This window comes from Nicotiana attenuata, chromosome 12 (assembly GCF_001879085.1).
Source record: "Nicotiana attenuata strain UT chromosome 12, NIATTr2, whole genome shotgun sequence".
NCBI lineage: Eukaryota > Viridiplantae > Streptophyta > Magnoliopsida > Solanales > Solanaceae > Nicotiana > Nicotiana attenuata.
The window spans coordinates 34896792-34919247 of NC_032000.1; the positions used below are offsets into that span (position 1 = coordinate 34896792).

Here is a 22456-nt window from a genome sequence, read left to right on the forward strand (position 1 = left end):
GCGCACACGTCACATTCAACATTACGGAGCTACTCCAACTTCCGGAATTCCATTCCGACCCTCGGATCAAAATCTCACTATCGAACCGGAAACTTCAAAATTCGACCTTTCGGCATTTCAAGCCTAAATTAGCTACGGACCTCCAAAATACACTCCGGACACGCCCCTAAGCCCGAAATCACCCAACGGAGCTAACGGAACCATCGGATTTCCATTCCGAGGCCGTCTTCACACTGTTCCGACTATGGTCAAATTTCCTAGACTTAAGCTCTCATTTGGGAACTAAGTGTCCCAAAACTCTCCGAAACTCAAAACCGAACGTCCCGGCAAATCAAAATAGCAGAAATAAACTTGGGGAAAGCGGTTAATAGGGGATCTGGGCGTAAATTCTTAAGACGACCGGCCGGGTCGTCACAAAAACCCAACTTGAAATATTTCAAAATGGGGGGGTGTCTGCAAAGGTACAAGTTCCTTTGCCTAAAAGGGTTAAAATCGGACCAAAAATAGTAGATTGCGTTTTCATTAGATATGCTACAAACAGTAAAGCATGTCGGTTTTTGGTTCATAAATCCGATAATCCCGAGATTTATGTTAATACGGTAATGGAATCAGATAATGATGACTTCTTTGAAAGCATCTATCCGTATAAAACTGAATGCGAGTCGTTAAGTTAAAGACCTAAACGACCTCGGGAAGAACCAAAGGAAAATACTCCAAGTATAGAAGATCCAAGGCGTAGCAAACGTCAAAGAACATCTACTTCCTTTGGACCAGATTTTGTGACATTCTTGCTTGAAAATTAGCCTCAAACTTTTAAAGCAGCTGTGTCGTCTTCTGATTCAGCGTTTTGGAAAGAGGCAGTCAATAGTGAGATTCAATCAATTTTGGATAACCATACATGGGAATTGGTTGATCTTCCTCCGGGAAATAAGCCTTTAGGTTCGAAATAGATCTTTAAACGAAAAATTAAAGCTGATGGCACTATTGACAAATATAAGGCAAGACTTCTTGTCAAAGGTTATAGACAAAAAGAAGGCCTTGATTACTTTGACACTTACTCTCCAGTAATAAGGATAACATCTATTAGGGTGTTAGTGGCACTAGCGGTCGTGTATGGTCTTGAAATATATCAAATAGATGTTAAAACAACTTTCTTAAATCGAGACTTGGAGGAAGAGATTTACATGGAACAACCTGAGGGTTTTGTGGTTCCTAGTAAAGAAAAGAAAGTGTGCAAACTTGTTAAGTCGCTTTATGGACTTAAACAAGCACCCAAACAATGGCATGCAAAATTTGACCAAACAATGTTGGCAAATGGATTTAAAATCAACGAGTGTGACAAATGTGTTTACATTAAAAACACTCCAGGTCATGAAGTCATTGTTTGTTTATATGTTGATGATATGTTGATAATGAGCAAAAGTATGGCAGATATAAATGCTACAAAGCGCATGTTGGGTAGCAAATTCGACATGAAAGACTTAGGAGTTGCTGATGTGATCTTAGGAATCAGAATTCACAAGACTCCACAAGGTCTAGCATTATCACAGTCTCACTACATTGAAAAGGTACTTGACAAGTTCAAGTATTTGGATTTCAAAATTGCCAAGACTCCAATTGACGTGAGTTATGCACTTCAAAAGAATGAAGGTGAAAGTGACTCACAATTGGACTATGCAAGAGAATTGGGAAGTTTGTGTGTATGATGAATTGTACGCGACCAGATATAGCATGTGCTATTAGCAAACTAAGTCGGTTTACAAGTAATCCCAAACAAATACATTGGATGGCAATGAAACGAGTTTTGGGGTATCTGAAACATACCCAAAATTATGCTTTGCATTATAACAAATATCCTTCCGTGATCGAGGGATATAGTGATGCAAATTAGATCACCGAATCATCTGAAGTTAAATCCACGAGTGGATATGTTTTCACAATTGGGGGTGGACCAGTGTCTTGGAAATCATCCAAGCAAACGTGCATCGCCCGTTCTATAATGGAATCTGAATTCATAGCTTTAGATAAGGCCGGTGAAGAAGCTGAATAGCTCCGGCATTTCTTGGAAGATATTCAATTTTGGCCCAAACCTTTGGCACCTATTTGTATACATTGTGATAGTCAAACGACAATAAGTAGGGCAGGGAGCGTTATGTATAATGGAAAATCTCATCATATTCGACGGAGACACAATACCGTTAGACAACTACTCTCTAGTGGTGTTATCACAATTAACTACGTAAAGTCAAGAGACAACATGTCGGATCCACATACAAAAGGCCTATCTAGAGAGGCAGTTGAAAGATCATCAAAGGGAATATGGTTAAAGGCCTAGGACAAGTCATCAAGGCGGTAACTTTACCTAGCAGAGTGAGATCAAACAAAGTTATGAATGACGGTTCAACATTGTCAAATAACTCAACCCATTCTTGTGATGAAGACAATGTTCAAAAATAAGGTAAAGCATTAAGGCTTTTTGATGAGTCAATAAAGCTTAAAGCTTTTTAATGATTTGCTAAGTCTGGCAGGATATGACCAGATAGTGTGTCTTTAGGATATTTAGGAATCACCTATGTGAGTGTGAAGTGTAAGCCGCTTCAAGGGGAATGAAAGTAAAGGCCCATTCTTTAAGCACTCATGAAACCAGGCGGTGTTCATGGCTGAAACGAACACAACTGTGAGAACCATAGATGGTTAAGGATTGATTGTGTGACTTATGTTGTCTAGGTATACAACAAAGCTCGACGGTTCAAAGATATCAAATCTACCGATTGACCGAGTATATCCGATATAAGTTCACTACGGAAAGTTCAAAGGGAAACCTACTTATCCAGATGCAATTAATTCTTGCATGTAAAACACACACACGTCCGTGCATTCCTTTAAGTTTATAGCCATTCCCCATTCATGTGGGGGATTGTTGGGTTTTGTTATTAATAACAAAAGAGGTGTGAATGGAAAATGGTGGGAAAAGAAATGGAGGTAAGTGAAATTTTGAATGAGTTCACTTTACTAATGCACTTTGTCCCTCATTGGTAGAAGGAAAGAAAATCTTTGTGTATATATAGAGAAGCTCATCTTTTAGCTCTTAAAGAGTTAAGAAGAAGGCAAGCCTCGCGCCGTCGTCGTCGTCACTCGCTCGGCTCGACTTCGGCTTCGGCTTTGGATTTGGATTTGGATGTGGATTTGGATTTGGTCAAAGATCGATTGATTGATTAATCTTTTTGGACAAAGTTCTTTTCAAATAATTAATTAATTAACGAAAATTCTTCTTCTGCACATAAAATTCCAGTGTGTTTTACAGCCTTCGAGTGGTTCGTTGTTCATCGGCGTTTTTGGTACCAACACTCCGATGAGTTAAATCGTTCTATCTTGGGAGTATATATTCCAGAACCTCAGGTACTTGAGGGGAATAATTTCCTTAAGGACACATTGTGTATTCAGTGGGCTCGATTTATTCCTATACTATTTTCAGAATTTATTTTGAAGATACTATAATGTTTCCAGAATATATTTTGACTAGTTCTACTAACTTTCTGTTTCTTTTTTTCAGAAAGTTTATTGTTTTATTAATTTTATAGCAATACAGTTTTGATAATAATTATTACACTAACACATACCCCAACGCAAAATAGTTACTATATTAAATGTGTTTGTTACGTTTTATGGTTAAAAATGCAAAAAAAATGTAATCATATTATAGTATACGACTAATGCATGCTGAAGTTATTTAGTTCATTTGCTAAAACTTCATACCAAAACATGATGATGCTTTGTAATTGTAACGACCCGACCGGTCGTTTTGAGTTTTTGCACTTTTCTCGCCAGTTCTCGGGCACGACTTGCCCCGTGTAGTATATTATGACTTATGTAAACTGTTGGATTTGGTTTTCAGGGTAATCAGAATGAATTTGGAAGAACAGTTCTCAGTTTGAAGCTTGAAATTTGAAAGGTTTGACCAATATTTTGGCTTGCTTGTATACGATCTCGGATCGGAATTTTTATTATTTGATTAGCTCCGTTAGGTGATTTGGACATAGGAGCGTGATCGGAATGCATTTTGGATGTCCGTGGATGGTTTAGGCTTGAATTGGCGAAATTGAGATTTTGGCGATTTCCGGTTGGTAGACGAGATTTTGATATGAGGGTCGAAATGGAATTCCGAGAGTGGCAGTAGCTCCGTTGTGTCATTTGGGATGTGTGTGCAAAATTTCAGGTTATTCGGACGTGTTTTGGTTGGGTTTTTGATCAAAAGCGGAATTCGGAAGATTTTAGAAACTAAGGCTTGAATCCGAGGTGTTTTGGTTGATTTAGTGTTGTTTGAAGTGTTTTGATGATTGGAACAAATTTGAATAAGGTATTGGGATATGTTTTTGCTTTTGGTTGAGGTCCCGGGGGCCTCGGGGTGATTTCGGGTGGTTAACGGAGAGGTTGGAATTTTGTGGCAGCGGCTGATATTGCTGCTTCTGGTATATTATAGTATACGATTAATGCATGTTGAAGTTATTTAGTTCATTTGCTAAAACTTCATACCAAAACATGATGATGTTTTGTAATTGTAACGACCCGACCGGTCGTTTTGAATTTTTGCACTTTGCTCCCCAGTTCTCGGGCATGACTTGCCCCGTGTAGTATATTATGACTTATGTAAACCGTTGGATTTGGTTTTCAGGGTAATCGGAATGAATTTGGAAGAACAGTTCTCAGTTTGAAGCTTGAAATTTGAAAGGTTTGACCAATATTTGGCTTGCTTGTATACGATCTCGGATTGGAATTTTTATGATTTGGTTAGCTCCGTTAGGTGATTTGGACTTAGGAGCATGATCGGAATGCATTTTAGAAGTCCGTGGAAGGTTTAGGCTTGAATTGGCGAAATTGAGATTTTGGCGATTTCCAGTTGGTAGACGAGATTTTGATATGAGGGTCGAAATGAAATTCCGAGAGTGGAAGTAGCTTCGTTGTGTCATTTGGGACGTGTGTGTAAAATTTCAGGTTATTCGGACGTGTTTTGGTTGGGTTTTTGATCAAAAGTGGAATTCGGAAGATTTTAGAAACTAAGGCTTGAATCCGAGGTGTTTTGGTTGATTTAGTGTTGTTTGAAGTGTTTTGATGATTGGAACAAATTTGAATAAGGTAATGGGATATGTTTGTGCTTTTGGTTGAGGTCCCGGGGGCCTCGGGGTGATTTCGGGTGGTCAGCGGAGAGGTTGGAATTTTGTGGCAGCAGCTGATATTGGCTGGCTTCTTTATTGGTATTTTTGCACCTGCGGCTTGGGGACCGCATGTGCGGCGCCGCCTAAGCGGATATTTGGTCGCAGAAGCGAAAAGGGGTGAGATGGGCAGAGAGCGCAGAAGCGGTAGGGGGACCGCATCTGCGATGTCGCAGATGCGAGAGTTTAGTCGTAGAAGCGGTTTGGTCCCTTAAGTGATTTTTCCGCAGAAGCGGAGGTTTAGACCGCAAATGCGGAAAGGCCTGGGCAGAGCATATATGTTATTTCATTTCGCGAGTTTGGGTTATTTCACCATTTTAACTTCGACCTTGGAGCTTTTTGGGCGATTCTGAAGAGAGAAATCAAGAGACTTCGTTAAGGTAAGGATTTCGGACCTAAAACACATTTCTATGGTAGTATTTTATGGATTAAGACTGTAATTAAAGGATTAAAGGGCCAAAAATGGAGGATTAGGGCTTGAGTTTAAGAGGCCTCTAAATGGGGATTTGAGGGGGTCATTTGTGGATGGATTTTGATGTTCTTGGTATGTATGAACTCGTGGGGAGATAAGGAATCCGTTGATGTGAAAATTATTGAATTTCCAGACGTGGGCCCGGGGGTCGGGTTTGAGCAATTTAGGGATTATTGATGTAAATTGGATATTTCGAGTGGGCTTTGTTCCCTTACCATATTTTAATGATTATGTACTGATTGTGGCTAGATTTGGAGCATCCGGAGGTCGATTCGTGCAGGCGAGGCATCGCAGGCTAGAGTTTGGACCGGATCGAGGTAAGTAATGATTGTAAATACTGTCCTGAGGGTTTGAAACCCCGGATTACACATCGTTGTGTTATTTTGAGGTGACGCACACGCTAGATGACGAGTGTGGAGTTGTGCACCGTTGGGGATTGTGACTTGGTCCGTCCCGTACGATTGTTAAGTCGCATATTTGATTTGAAACCTTCTGATATTCCATGTTCTAGAGATTGATATTATAGTTTGGGTTGTATGCCATGTTTGGGGCCTTGTGCCGACCTGTTGAGACCATTAAGGGAACTTTCACTAATTTTCCTCACTCTATTTGTTTTGAAAGCATATCCTCAGTCATGTTTTACCTGGTTATTGTTTTAATCTGGATTTATCACTATATTTCTTAAAAATGTGAAAACTGTTTGGGCTGAGTCCCCTGTTTTACTGATGGTCCGAGTGATCGTGGGTTGAAAACTGAGATAAACAGAGGGTCTGATTGTGAGGTTGATAACTGAGATAGACCGAGAGTCTGATTGTGAGGTTAAAGACTGAGAGAGGCCAAGGGCCTGGTTATGAGGATTATATATCTATGGATCGGGCTGCACGCCGCAGCAATATAATTATATATATGTATATGGATCGGGCTGCACGCTGTAGCGATATGTTGGATCGGGTTGCACGCTGCAGCGATATAGCGCTTGGGCTGTAGGAGCCCCTCCGGAGTCTGCACACCCCCAGTGAGCGTAGTCGACTATATAGATGGATCGGGTTGCACGCCGCAGCGGTTACTATATGATACCTATTGAGCGTGAGTGCTGAGTGTGAGCGCTGAATGGTAGGAGTTGAGTCACGAGTGACTGAGAGGCTAGCCCGAGGGGCGATAGATATATACATGCACATGAGTGATGTTTGCCTGAGGGGCCTGATTATGAACTTATTGATTTTCACTTCTCTTTAGAGTGAGTTTCTATTGAATATGTTGATTTAATGACTATTTTCACTCATCTTTATACTGAGCCTCTGTCGAAAATGTTAGATAAATGTTTTTAAACAACTTTTATTTAAGCTGGGGTTTATGAGATGTTCAGAACTTAATCACTGATTTGGCTTTTGATATTTCCACTGAGATTTTCTTGTTAGGAGGTGTTTATGACTCCTGTTTTGCCCGAGGGGCTATTTATGAACTATATTTTGCCCGAGGGGCCGATTATGGTTTTCAGCTCTTTTATTCAAAATGGTATTGAACCCCTATTGAATCTGTCGGAAGGCATTTAAAATGATTTTTACCAAAAGCTGGATTTTAAAAGAGGTGATTGACTCGTATTCTGATTTAGCAGCCTTTGTGCTTATTGAGTTTAACATAAATGTGGATTCATTGTTTCCTACTGCTCAGTCTTTATTTACTCTTATTACTTACTGGGTTGGAGTACTCACATTACTCCCTGCACCTCGTGTGCAGATTCAGGTATTTCGGAACCCGGTAGCGGGTGTTGGTTTCTCAAACGCGGAGTCATCAGAGTTAGCATGGTGGCTGCACGACGTTCGCAGCACCGCTTCCTTCCTCTCATTTTCATTTCTGTACTTAGTACATTTTACTGTTTTTGTTGTATTCAGACCTTGGTAGATGCTCATGACTAGTGACACCCCGATGTCGGGCTTGTGTAAGTATTCCGCATTTTTCTTTTAAATGTTCATTATGAGATTAACGGTTTATACATGGTATAAAAATAACTTTTAATGGAAAATGGTTGACTTGGGGAATTGTGTCGGCTGGCCTTGTCTTCACGAGAGGCGCCATCACGACCGGGTCCGGTTTGGGGTCGTGACAGTAATGCAGTCTACAGTTTTGTCATGAGTTTTTTTCGAAACATCAGTCTAAACATGCTGAAGTTTTTTAGTTCATTTGTTTAAACTTCAAACTAAACATGCTTAAGTTTTTGTCTTGCAGAATGTAATTTTCTAATGAGTTTTTGCTAATGCATGCTGAAGTTATTTAGTTCATTTGCTAAAACTTCATACCAAAACATGTTGAAGTTTTGTCCGGTAGTCTATAGTTTTGTCATGCGTTTTATCTGAAACTTCAGTCTGAACAAGCTGAAGTTTTTTAGTTCATTCGCTAAAACTTCAGACTAAACATGCTTTAGTTTTGTCCTGCGGTATGTAATTTTCTAATGAATTTTTGTTTAACATTATACATGCACATGCTAAAGTTTTTTTGTTCATTTCCTAACACTTCACACTAAACATGCTAAAGTTTCCATACTGCAGGATGAGTGCGATTCGCTTTGTTATTACTTTAAATGGGAGGTGGACTTTTAGAAACAGCTACTTGGATCATGATACAAAACTTGTTCTGGTTAATAAACAAGTATCATTCAATACTTTCCTGAAGAAAATTAGTGAAGTCACAGATTTTGATTCAACCAAATATGTACTAAAAATATGGTTGGATATCAAATTAAAACAAGCAAAGGGATGCTTTGTAACTTCAGATGAAGAACTCAGAACCTGTATACATTTTCTAACAACTGATTCAGCCTTCAAGAATTGTCATTTTGTCGTCGAAAAAATACAACTACTTTCTGATAGTGTCATGACCCAAATTCCATTATACGTCGTGATGGTTCCCAACACCGTTGTTAGGCAAGTCAACACTAATCGACTAGTGAGTTCTTATTTATTTTATTAAGCAATCCCAACATTTTCTTAGTTTTAATTAAAACATCCGATAAATACCAAATTTATAAAGCAACTGAACGGGAATGACTAAAGGAAATCATAATTTTAGGAATACAACCCAATGATGATAGTCTACTAATGCGTGTGCCAGGATCTAGTGTCACAAGTACGAGGAAAACTAGTAGAATGTACAAAAATATAAATATCCTACTGCCTGAAATAGAATAGACAGTAATAACAAAAGGAGAGACTCCAGCATGCTGCTGAACGGCTCAGAAGGGGGCAGCTCACTGTGAAATCTCGCTCAAATATAAGGAATGTGCGGCAGACGGGTAGCTAGATGCACCTGCCTCAGATCCTGTACAATTAAGTACAGAAGCATAGTATGAGTACATAAACAATATTTACCCAGTAAGTATCCAGTTTAACCTCGAAGAAGTAGTGACGAGCGGTCGACTTGATACTCACTAGGGCCAATAATAATATAATTTGAGAGTTACACTAAGCATGAACAACGTGAATAATAATGACAGTTTAAGACTAGGACAAATAAGACATTCTTTCATAAACAACAAGTCAATTTCAGTCATATCATGTAACAATTTACGCTTCAAAGAATTTAAGCAGTATAAATCACGGGAAGTTCCAAATAAATAACCTGCGCAGGTTATGCCGAGGTCGTACGGCCCAGTCCAATATAAATTTAAACTGTGCAGTACCAGAGGGTAGAATGGCGCGAACCATAGATGCATCTATTTACTACCGAGGCGCACGGGCTGATCTACAAATAATAATTTATTTTCAAGAAAGCACACATTGCCCATTTACAGTCTAGTAATTCATACAATTTCTTAAGTAAGTGAGTATAACCATCTATATTTGTTTAACCAATTTCCAGCGTGACTTAAGTGATTATAGTAACAAGTAGAACGCAAGCATCGCAAGTATAGCATGATACGGGTCCTAAACTACCCGGACAATTAGCATAATAGTAGCTACGTAGGGACTCTCGTCACGTAGCCCCCACAGATAGGTACTTACATTATTTAATTCACCTATGGGGTTAATTCTCTCTTACAAGGTTAGAAAAGAGACTTACCTTGCCCCAAATCTTACTTCCAAACTCAAGAATGCGCTCAAACCCTCAAATTGGAGCCAAACGATCTAAAACTATTCAAATGGGGTAAGAACTAGTAAATATATGCTCAAGAGTTCATATTCTAACTATCAAAGTAATTTCCCAATTCTAAATGCAAGGTTCCTAAAATTCATCCCCGGACCCACGTGCTCGGATCCCGGAAATTTTCGAAGAAAGTTGTTACCCATAACCTTAGGATCAAGAATATATGATTTCTACTACATTTCATAACAAATTTCGTGGTTAAATCTTATTTTTATCAAAACTCTAGGTGTTACTCTAAACCCATAATTTCCACTAATTTACATGTTGTAATCTACCCATAAACTAAGTATTAAACTCACGTTAAGTAGTAATTACTTACCTCACAAAGCTAGGTTGAAATCTCCCCTTTTGAAGCTCCCAAATCGCCCAATAATGGGGTGAAATATTTCAAAAATGACAAACTCCCGTATTAATGAAGGCCACTGCTTTCAGCGATTTCCACACCCGGTCTCGCTTCAACGGACTATTGTCCGCTTCTGTGATAATTGGCCGGGCCAGCTGGGGCCGCATCTGCGGACTGATGACCGCTCCTGCGGTTTCGCTTCTACGGGAGAGGAGCCGCATTTGCGGAACTTGGGCTCCCCTCCTTGGGCTGCATCTGCGATGCTTCCACCACACCTGCGAGCTCACACCTGCGGCTGGCCAACCGCAGGTGCGGTTATGACAGCAACTGGAGCTTCAGCTCCTTCTCAAATTTTTAGCTTAGTTCGAGCCTCGACCGTTTGACGCTCGGGGCCCCCGGGGCCCCGCGCAAACATACCGACATGTTTGAAATCATAAAATGGACTCGCTCGAACCCTCGGAACGCCCAAAACAACATTAAAACTAAAAATCACACCCTAAAACCAATTGAATCAAACTTATGAACTTTAAGTTCTTCAATCTACTTCCATCGTGCCGAAACATACTTATACTACTCGAAATGATACCAAATTTTGCGTGCAAGTCTTAAATGACATTATGGAACTATTCCCGATCTCGGAATTCCGTTCCGACCTCGATATCACAAAAACCCGCTCAAAACCAAAATTTAAAGAACCTTGAAATCCTTAAAGATTCAACTTTCACTAGTAGGCGCCAAAACGTTCCTGGGTCATCCAAAACCCGATCCGGACATACGCTCAAGTCCGAAATCATCATATGAACCTGTTAGAACCTTCAAATCCTGATTCCGAGGTCGTTTACTAAAAATGTTGATCGAAGTCAAACTTGGCCTTTTAAGCCAACCTTAAGGAACCAAGTGTTCCGATTTCAACCCAAACTCTTCCAAATCCCGAACTAACCATCCCCGCAAGTCATAAATCAGTAAAATCAAGTACGGGATGTCTTATTTAGGGGAACGGGGTTCTAGAAAGCAAAACGACTAGTCATGTCGTTACATTCTCCACCTCTTAAACAAACGTTCGTCCTCGAACAGGTTTAGATTCATACCTGAATTGCTAAATAAGTGTGGATATCTGTTCTGCATGTCCTCCTCGGACTCCCAGGTTGCCTCCCCGACTGGTTGGCCCCTCCACTAAACCTTTACCGCAGAAATCCTCTTGGATCTCAACTGGCGATCACGTCTATCGATAATAGCGATTGGCTCCTCCTCATAACCCAAGCTCTCATCTAGTTGAATAGTGCTGAAGTCTAACACATGTGACAAGTTGGCGTGGTACCTCCGGAGCATAGACACGTGAAAAACCAAATGAACTCCCGATAGGCTGGGGGGTAAAGCAAGCTCATAAGGAACCTCCCCAACTCGCCTCAACACCTCAAATGGGCCTATAAACCTGGGGCTCAACTTGCCCTTATTTTCGTATCTCATAATACCCTTCACCGGCGAGACTTTCAAGAGAACCTTCTCGCCGACCATGAATGATACATCCCGTGCCTTCTGATCCGTGTAACTTTTCTATCTGGAATGTGCTGTGCGAAGTCGCTCGTGGATCAACTTTACCTTTTCCAAGAATCTTTCACCAAAATCTGTACCGTATAACATAGCCTCACCAGGCTCAAACCACCCGATAGGAGAACGACATCGCCGACCATATAAAGCCTCAAATGGATCCATCTCGATGTTGGACTGATAACTCTTGTTGTAATCAAACTTGGCCTTAGGAAACTCCTGATCTCAGTCACTGAAGTTGGACGTGGCCAACTCTGAACTGCCTCAATCTTCTTGGGATCCACCTTAATACCCTCTCCTGATACAACATGCCCCAAGAATGCTACTGACTCAAGTCAAAACTCACACTTCGAGAACTTAGCATATAGCTTCTGCTCTCGCAATGTGTGAAGCACTACTCTCAAATGCTTCTCGTGCTCCCCTGGGCTACGTGAGTAGATCAAGATGCCATCAATGAAGACAATAACGAAGGAATCAATATAAGGCCTGAACACCCTATTCATCAAATCCATAAACGCCGCTGGGGCATTAGTCAAGCCGAAAGACATTACCAAAAACTCATAATGGCCATATCTAGTACGGAAAGCAATCTTCGGGACATCTGAGTCCCGAATCTTTAGGTGATGATACCCCGATCTCAGGTCGATCTTAGAGAACACCCTAGCACCCTGAAACTGGTCAAACAAATCATCAATGTGTGGCAACGGGTACTTGTTCTTGATGGTAACCTTGTTCAACTAGCGGTAATCAATGCACATCCGCATAGCCCCATCCTCCTTCTTCACAAACAACACTGGTGCACCCCAAGGTGACACACTCGGTCTCACAAACCCCTTTGCTAATAACTCCTCAAGCTGCTCCTTCAATTCCTTCAACTCTTTCGAAGCCATACGATACGGTGAAATAGATATAGGCTGGGTACCTGGAGCCAAATCAATACAGAAGTCAATATCACGATCAGGTGGCATGCCTGGAAGGTCAGAAGGAAACACATCCGCGAACTCTCGGACTACTGGAACTGAATCAATCGTCGGAGACTCTACGGTGGTGTCCCGAACATGAGCTAGATAAGCCAAACAACCCTTCTCGACCATATGTTGAGCCTTCAGAAAAGAAATAACTCGACTAGATGTACTAACTGAGGAACCCTTCCACTCCAACCTCAGCAACTCTGGCATCGCTAAAGTAACAGTCATGGCATGGCAATCTAGGATTGCGTGATATGAGGATAACTAGTCCATGTCTAGGATGACCTCAAAGTCGGTCATATCAAGTAATAGGAGATCCGTTCTAGTCTCGAAACCACAGAATGTGACCACACAGGACCGATAGATCCGATCCACAACCACATAATCGCTCACAGGAGTGGACACATAAATAGGGGTACCCAAAGACTCATGGGGAATATCCAAGAAATGAGCAAACAGAGATGATTCATATGAATAGGTAGACCCTGGATCAAATAGTACTCAGACGGAAATAATACCTATGATAACGGCATCTGAGGCCAATGCATCTGGTGTGGCCGGAAAAGCATAGGATCTGGCTGGAGCGTCGACTGGCTAGCCTCCACCTGACTCAACAGTAGCTGGCTGACCTCCCCATGCCTGGCCTCCACCTCTAGGACGGCCCCTACCAGTCTGCCCTTTGCCTCTGGGTGGCCGAGCAGTCGGTGTTGAAATCATGGGCCGTTGACCCTGTTGCACTGCCTTGACCCGAAGTTTGGGGCAGTATCTCCTCATATGATCGAGATCTCCGCACTCTAAATAGCCCCTCGATGCGGTGACCTGCTGCCCTAATGTCTGACCCTAATGGTTTGTACACCCACTGGAAGAAGCCTGAATAGCCGGTGGGTGGTATGAGCTTTCCGGTATAACACTAAAATAGGAGCTGGAAGAACCCTGGGGACCTGAGTACCCGCTGGAAGAACGTTAGATGGCTGGTGGGCGGTAAGAACTCTCTGGTATGGCGCTGAAATAGGGGCACGCTGGAGCATCTCGAGGAGGTGGTGGTGCTGAATATGGGGGCCTGCTAGGCTGACCCCTCCCAAACTGACCTTCACCCCTAGCCGGGGCACCTCTGAACTCTCAAGAGAAACGGGCCCTCTCAAAAGAGTTGTGACCTGCTGCATCTGCTCTCTACCCCTCTAACGGTAGCCCTCAATCCTTTGAGCAATATCCACTACCAGCTGATAAGAAGTCCCCATCTCAACCTCTCGGGCCATGTTGGCCCTGATACCGGAGTGCAACCCCGCAACAAATCTACGCACTCTCTCTGCATCCGTAGGAAGTATCATGAGTGTCATGCCCCTTTTTTCCCCTCCTCACGGGGAGAGATCTGGGTTTCGACATTCCATGGGGGAACAACTCTTTTCCTTTTGGGAATTGGGTATTTGAAGAGTCGCCACCTAACGGAATATGGTGCGTTGGGGCACCTAGAGCAACTAACTCATGTAACTAGTTTGCATTACTAGAGATTAGGGTAAGGGCTCGAAATGACCTCGAGGGGAAGGTGTTAGGCCGAACTTATATTCACAAATTAGTCCATATAAATAAACAGTTGAATCAAATAGGTTGCAAGTAAAGCACGTTGGGTAACTCAAGTAATAGGATAAAGATTTTTGAATAAGTTGTAAACAAAGGTTTTAAATAGAAAAAGGAATTTTGGTAAATGAGGAGTCCTAGGTTGGTTAGCGTATAGGATCACCCCACACAATGTCCCGTAAACACTCCTCGATGAGGGGCTACACGTGACATTAGCGCGTAGTCATCATATCCCATATCTACCCTTCCCATCCCGTTAGTGGTCATTCAAAGCGAGTGTTTGGTCAGCGATCTCTATTGCATGTTGTTACCCGTCCCTTCTTAATGGTCCTGGAGGGATTAGGACATCTACCTATAAGTGGTTCTAGACAGACTCCTAAGGTTTTAAAGGTGAAAATTCTAAGGCGACAGGCAAAACAATTAGGACTTTTAGCACATAAGATAAAAGGGAGCAATTAGAGGCTCGAAGTTTCCTCCTCAAATAAGGCACATAAACAGCACGACTCAAGCACAATTAAAGGCCTTTTATTAAACAGTATCCCGAGGCAGGATGTCTAGGTGAATATGCAAAAGACAAGCAATTTATTTTATAAACTTAGCAGTAATGACCCTAGCAGTTGCCTATTGGTTTCTTTAAAAACCTGTTAGGATCAGAAAAAACATTAAGTCATAGAAACAGTTTCAGGATTGCAAGTTTTGAAAACGCCCTATAGGCCTGCCTATACGCGGAATACTGATGACTACATTTTATAGTAAAACAGTGCAGATTTTAAGACAGACTTTTAAATCCCTATGGGCATGTTGTCTAATAACAGATTAAGGCAGTTTATAAAAGAACTCATTTCAGGGAAATATAAACCACTTAATTAAACCAATTCATAAGTGAACTAAATGTTAACCGGATTGAGTTATTTAAACTAAACCTAGGCAAGATCCATAGATAGGATTTGATATTTTTCCCTATAGGAATGATATCTAAGTTGAATACTGATTTTAACGACTTGTAGGCATGGAAACATACATAAGCACTTGTTATAACAAAATCTGGATTAAATCCTATCGGCATGGCATATGTTTGTGAAGCTGATTTTAAGACTTGCAGACATGATTTCTACTATGGAATTATTTGAAACCTATAGGCATGATTTCTAGCATGGTGAGATAAACATGACAAGATGTAAAGTCCTATAAGCATTAAAAAGGAAGTTTGTTTGAAAATAATTCAGTAAAACAACAGAGACAGTTTGAAAAGAGATTGGAGTAGTGAACAAAAGTCCAAATACAACACCATTAAGATAGGTTCATACACAGCCAGGAGTCACAGAACCAAAGCAAGTTCAGTAGTCACAAACAGGGGTCAAGGGATTTGGGGATACATAGAACACCTGATTGTAAACACATAATCAAGCCAAGGTCTAGGCATTAGTATAGATATGCTCAGAAACAGCTAACCAGACACAGTAACAGAACCAGACATAAAGAACAAACTTACATACAGGGGTGATAGGGATTTGGGGATACATGGAACACCTGATTGTAAACACATAATCAAACCAAGGTCTAGGCATTGGTATAGATGTGCTCAGAAACAGCTGACCAGACACAGTCACAAAACCAGACATAAAGAACAAACTTACATACAAGGGTGATAGGGATTTGGGGATACATGGAGCACATGGTGGTAAACACATATCAGGTAGAGATAATTGGTGCAGACATGTTCAGAAACAACACAGGGGGGGTAATATGCTGATCTTAAGGAAGGGGAGTACATAACATGCTAATAACGCAAACATCAACTGTAAGTTTCACAACAAAACCATAAATAGAAGCAAACTAGAAACAGGATGAACTGAAGCAATAAAAGAACCATATTGTTGTTGGAACTTGAATTGAAACTAGAACATACCAGTAAAGAAGACAGTAAGCAAAGTGAAAGAGCAGGAAACACAATGGTTAGCCTTGGCTTGCAGTCGGCTAACTTAGAATAGTGGCAAGTAGCACAAAGGAGAGCAGAAAGTCTATGTGAGAGAGAGAGAGAGAGCTTTTTAACCAAGAGTGTTCGTGTTTGTGCTAACAAGAAGGCGTGTATATATAGTTTAAAAACAGGTAGCACATAAGGTAAAAAATCAAAGTTCATCAGTAATTATGGGGACTCGGAATCAATCAGTCACAAAATCAAGGTAAGTACTCCCTTTAATTGAGGAGTTAACTTCAAATGGTAATAAACATGTAACAAATAAGGAAGGGAATCGTATAAGGCTGAGCCTAACTAATAAGGAAATATTTTCAGCATAGTACAAGTACACAACGCATAAAAGAACCATATTGTTGTTGGAACTTGAATTGAAACTAGAACATACCAGTAAAGAAGACAATAAGCAAAGTGAAAGAGCAGGAGAACACAATGGTTAGCCTTGACTTGAAGTCGGCTAACTTAGAATAGTGGCAAGTAGCACAAAGGAGAGCAGAAAGTCTATGTGTGTGAGAGAGAGAGAGAGAGAGAGCTTTTTAACCAAGAGTGTTCGTGTTTGTGCTAACAAGAAGGCGTGTATATATAGTTTAAAAACAGGTAGCAAATAAAGTAAAAAATCAAAGTTCATCAGTANGTTGTCGTTAACGAACGTAAGGCCGTTCCGTAACGTAACTAGTTAAACGTTAAAACGAGGTAGACAATAAAGTAAAAAATCAAAGTTCATCAGTAATTATGGGGACTCGGAATCAATCAGTCACAAAAATCAAGGTAAGTACTCCCTTTAATTGAGGAGTTAACTTCAAATGGTAATAAACATGTAACAAATAAGGAAGGAATCGTATAAGGCTGAGCCTAACTAATAAGGAAATATTTTCAGCATAGTACAAGTACACAACGCGTAATAGAGGCTAGGTCCAGCATATTTCAATCAAGGACTTAAGAAATCAATTAGTAGCATAATTGACAGCAGAATAAGGTCAGAAAATATTCTACAAGGTTAAAAATCAGTAGAGATATCATGCAAAATCAATGAAAGATCAGTCACAAAGATTCAAGGATCCAAAAATAGAAAATAGCACTGATTTAGGACAACTTTAAAAGAACAAGCACAGAGCAAGCAAAAAACCAGAACTCTGAGAGGTCGAGTAGGACAAGAATCGTATATAAATTAGGGATTCATGTAGAGCATAGTCTTAATTAGTAGAACAAGCATGATACAGGTAGGAGAAGTGAAGAATCAGAAACATTGGTGAACAAAGTAGGGCAAAATCACACAATAGGCAAAGATAACCATAATTAGGAACTTTAACAAGCAATCATAGGGTACAATCATAGAATCATAGAAACTATGGATTAACTAAACACGTTATCAAAACCAAACTCAGAAACCCAAGATTAGAACTAAGAAATTAGGGTTTTCAACATAGGCGAGTTGGAAAGGGCGTAAAATCATAGAATCGGTCGAAATATGTAAGAGATAGAAGTTTTAAACATAAAGAATCGGTTTAAACAAAGTTTTAGAAGAAGTTCCGAAAATCCTAATTTGAGAAGAACGTAAAAACACTTTGAAATCGATGATTCTTGTAAAGAGTTACAAGGATAGTGTAAAACATCAAAGAAACAGACTCAAATCGTTTAAAAATCGTACAGATCTAGGAGTTGTAACCAAAAATTAGGGTTTCAGAAGAAACCCAAGTGTAGATGAAAGAACTTGTCAAAATCTCAAGGATCGTAACAAGTACAGTAGGATTTCGCTTGGAATCATACTGAAGTAGCCAAGAACAGACAAGATGGAAAACCCTAGATGCAAGTCGGCGTGGCCCAGGGCCCTTGAAGAACTTAGAGAAGGCAAGCGTGGCAATAAAGGAGCCATTGGAGGCTTAGGAGTTGATGGGAGATCACTGGAGAAGACTGGAGAAAGGGAGATCGGCGGTTGAAGGAGCTAGGGTTAGGTTGAGTGTTTGAGAGAGGAAAAGAGATGAGAGAATACAGGGGGGGCGGATTTAGAAAATAAGATAGGGTTTGTCACACTCCTTTTTCCTACACCCTCGGAAGGGGTGTAAAGGAGTTTTTTTCCAATTTAAAGTGACAATCGAAACGAGATTATTTTTATTAAATTCAGAGTCGCCACTTGAGATAATTTATGGTGTCCCAAGTCACCGGTTTTAAATCCCGAATCGAGGAAAGATTGACTCTATTTTACAGTCCGCGAACACAGAAATCCGGTAAGTAATTTTGTTAACCCGAGAGAAGGGGTTAGGCATTCCCGGGTTCCGTGGTTCTAGCACGGTCGCTCAACTATTATATTTGGCCTATTTATCTGATTTTAACACAGGTTTTAGCCTACGGTAGATTTAAATTTATTAACCGCTTTTAATCATTTTTAAGAAGATTCAACGCTACTTAAAACACGCCTTGGACCAGCCACATAAAATGCACCCGCGGTCCACGACACATTTTATCTAACGTTGTTAAGATTTGGATTTGGGTCATATGAAATGCACACCCGAGTTTAAGGAGATTAAATTAAATTACGCGCCTAAAGCAACTACGCACTTTCAAGTTTGTGAGGGCCATGGAAAGTTCGCTAATGGCACACCTCGATTTCTTTGTGGAGGACAATACTCAATAAAAAAAGGTCCAAGATGTTGGATCTACTCTAAATATACATCAACAGTATACAATTATGAAAACGGGCCAGGCGTAATTTCAATACATAGGCCCCAAACTCTTTCCTTTCTAAATTAAACCATAGCCAACATAAGGCCCAATCTTACTCCCAGGAAACATTCTTGCTTTCCTGATGCCTTGCGTTGACACAACAACGGAAGAAAGAAAAAACCCCATGCCTATGAGCTCAAAGCCAATGAACTAATCAACATTTAAATAAGAAAGACATGAAGGAAATAGTAGCATATAAATCTCGTAGCATACCATATTTCAACTGGAAAATTCAACAGGAGAACCAAATCCAACACAGAAATGAAATTCGAATCAAGAAAAGGTGGGCAAAATTCAGACATCATTTTAGACTTGCTCGAACATGAATCGATTTACTCCAGACATGACTAGGAGTTGGCACGAACCTTTAAACATTGAGAACTATTATCTTTTCAACTAAGCAATTTCGTGGCATCAGAATGTTGGCAGCATACATCAACTAGCTTTCACTTAAATCAAGTAATTCATGGAACTTCATAGCAAACAAGAGCCAACAACTTCATGACCACTGGGTTCGTAATACAGCATTAAACTAAAACATTACCATCCTCAAACTTTGTTACTACAACTCTAGCTTGCTATCAAAATTGTCACCCAATTTGAAGTTCTCAAAGTAGAATAATACCATAGTTTAAGGGGGAAACAAACACCAAGAACCAGAATCACTTAGGTTAAAGGTTCGACGCATCTATGCACCTGGCTCATACACAAACTTAACCAAGGGAAAGCTGAAATTGAACGAGCATCCAAACCAACATTCATCAGTTATGCGTTCGACACTAAAAGAAATCTGTGGCTCTAAGCATGAACAAGGAACCAAGAAGCAATCGCTAAACTTAATTCATTGGATCGATTTTCTCTTCAGCATATCAATGGTCCTTCGAGTGTAAAATTAGATGGATGAGTAGCTTAGTAAAGACAGCAGTACACCAACAAAACTCCAATTCAATCCCACCTTGAGTAAGAAAATTTGCACAGAATCTACAGAGAAGCAGAATACTACCAAGTTTTCTCCAGCTAACTAAAAGAAATCAGTGTTTGAGAGCTGAGATGATCTGATCTTGTTCAAAGGTGAAAACAAACCACTGGAGATGGAAATAAGTAGATAGAAAATACAAACTGGTCGGGATTCAAGTGTCAAAATAGTCTGTACATTTCAGCATCAAGGCATGAACAAAAATACGCGTAACTGGACTGATTGGCACCTAGTACACGAATAAGCATGAAACTTCAAACATACAAGAGCCATTCAAATTCAGTCGACTAGCAATCAAACCAATTCTGACAGCCTATGATGAAAGAAACCAAGCAAAGTTAACCTTCAAGCCATTTGGAAACCAACCCTTAAACATTCACACACAAAAAAAAGAATAACTATGGTCGGACACTGATAGAAGAGGCAGATGAACACTCAATTACATGCTTCGATGGATTATAAGACTAGAGGATCATATGAACATTCATTAGCACACATATGAAATCATAGAAGAGGCTGGAAAAAAAAACAAGAAAAACAGAGCAGCAGGATGAACCTAGGATAACTACACAAATCTCAGTTATTACTTTAAACTTCGGCCCATTTTATAGCTCATTCAGAGATCGATTTACAACGGGAACTAAAGAGAAGAAAAGAAATGAACCTGGAATTAAGAGACTGAATTAATACAACGCTGAAATCGACCAAAAGGAAGCAAATAGCAGCTGAAAATCAATCCTCGAGCAGCAACAGACTCGAACCTCTCAAATGACTTCCATTTTTAAACCAAAATCCAGAATTGAAATGAAGAAGATGGACTCTAGAGATTTCGAAAAAACTTTAAACAATAATCGACATAGAAATGACATAGCAGAACACTCAGTGATTTTTTTTTCTTCTGTTCTCGTACCAGAAATAAAAGAACAATCAAAAGAAGAAATCTCTCTCAAATCCTTTCCCAAAATATTCTCCAAAAGTCCCCCCGAATCATCCCCAATATTCTCTGCCCTCAAAATCGGATGAGGTCCCTTTTGAAAACGAGCCTCTGATGAATGTGGGGCTCGGATTAAATGAAATCAATCCAACGCCTCACACTCATCCAACGATCGTTCCCAGAACCTTCCAATCGCGTGCTATATCTCAAATTCGAGCGAGTGAGGGGGAGGGGAATCTTTGGTGTCAGAAACCGTTACACTTGTGGCAGGAGGAGAGAAGGGGGAGACGTGTGATGCGAGTTTGGATTTCACTCGCCTGAATTTTGGCGATTTTTGGGAATGGATCGGTTGTTTGGAGAAGAAGAACAGTGACGCCCGTTTCTGCGCTTGGGAACTAGGGTTAGGCTTTCTTTTCTTTTGTGTTATTAATATCTGGGGACGGGTCGGGTCAGCCAGGCGGGTTGGGCGTGGGATTTAAGCTGGCGGGTTTAAGTGAAGAGAGGGGTGGGGCATTGAGGGATTTGGGCTTCAGAAAAATGAAATTGGCCCAATTTCGTTTTTAATAATAGGCTCCTTTCCCTCCTCAATTTCTTTTCCTTTTTCTTTTCTTTTTACTAATTAAAAATCCTAAATTAAATTCACAAATTAATCTAAATTGTAACATTAAACTAATTGTCTAACTATAGTATTTATAAAAATTAGCTACTCCTAGACTAAAAGAAAAAATTACTAATAAAAAAGGCTAAAAATGTAAAAGTGAACCAATTTTTGATTTTTAATTTTAATAAAGCAAATAATTAACTAATTATCCTTAAAAAATATAAAAAATGGCGTAAATGCAATGGATGGTATTTTTGGCTTTCTTCATGATTTTTAATGAAAATAAACATGCACAGAAAAATGCAAATAATTAGCACAAATTTTGCACAAAATCCTATAAAATTGTAAAAAATAGAAATACAATTATTTTTTCCTTGAATTTATGGGAGTAATTCACATAGGGCAAAAATCACGTGCTCACAGGGTTAGGGGGTCATTTGGAATAAAAAAGAAAGGGATTAATACGGGCCGTTGATCTGAGAGATCAACAGCCAGGATTTAATTGGGGATGGGTCGGGTACGCGGGTTCAGGGTTTGGGTCGGGTCGTTTGGTTAGAAATTGGGCTGGGGTTGGATTTAAATTGGGCTACAATTGAAAGCAAATCTGGCTATATTTTAAATAGCCACTTTTCCCCTATATAATTTATAATAAATAATAAATAATTTTTGGAAATAATTTTGTGTACTAAAATGATTTAAAATAGATATTTGACATTTTAAAAATATAGGAGATCAATTTTACGCATATAAAGGTAGTTATACATTAAATGGGCTAATATTGTAATTATATGCAATTTAGTTTAGAATATACCAAATACAATTATAAAAAATGCATAATAATATTTTAACCATATTTTGGCATAGATATAGAAATTAAATGACCAAATCATCACAAATATAATTTGAGGGATCAATTATTGGGGATTTTGTGAATAAAAGGGAAGGAAATAAATCAATTTAAATCCCTAAAATTATGGAAAAAATTATAAAACC

The 22456-nt window shown here is 39.9% G+C and overlaps 1 long non-coding RNA gene across 1 annotated transcript; it reads right to left on the reverse strand.

The window, feature by feature from the left end:
- On the reverse strand, positions 8711–21242 carry LOC109235553. Its single transcript, XR_002069402.1, has 2 exons — positions 20593–21242; positions 8711–8997 (listed from the first exon to the last, which is right to left on the reverse strand). It is a non-coding gene; the product is annotated as an uncharacterized LOC109235553 (long non-coding RNA).